Source organism: Penaeus monodon, chromosome 27, assembly GCF_015228065.2.
Source record: "Penaeus monodon isolate SGIC_2016 chromosome 27, NSTDA_Pmon_1, whole genome shotgun sequence".
Taxonomy (NCBI): Eukaryota; Metazoa; Arthropoda; class Malacostraca; order Decapoda; family Penaeidae; genus Penaeus; species Penaeus monodon.
In genome coordinates, this window is record NC_051412.1 from 32,072,764 (window position 1) to 32,073,228 (window position 465).

Sequence of the window (465 nt, forward strand, 5' to 3'; positions counted from 1 at the left end):
CACGCAGTGTAATGCTGCATGCATGATCTAGGTCACATGAAAAATGGTGAACACTGAAAGCCATTTCCCTAAAAAAAAGTCGTAATACTCTAAAAAAGTAAAGCTCTCATTAACAGTTGCATTAGTACCAGCAACAGTAACGGCGACCCAGTTGCAATGCCAAAGAACACCATATGGTAGAGTTAATACCCTCTGCATAGCTCACAGAGAAAAACGCTACCAAGAACTTGTTAATTCAGCCTTCAGAAGTGAAGATTAGCGTAATATGATTAAGGACGGGGCTGGAGCAATGCCTCTAATAGACATGACTGGGGGATAAGAAGCTTTGGTGATCTTGAGAAGTTTCGTGAGTCTGAAGATGCGGACTATCGTATTTACGTTTAGATAAAAATATACTGCGCATAGGCTATAGAAACGAAGAACCTGTACATACATACATAGTGCAGTGTGTTATCTTTACCGACG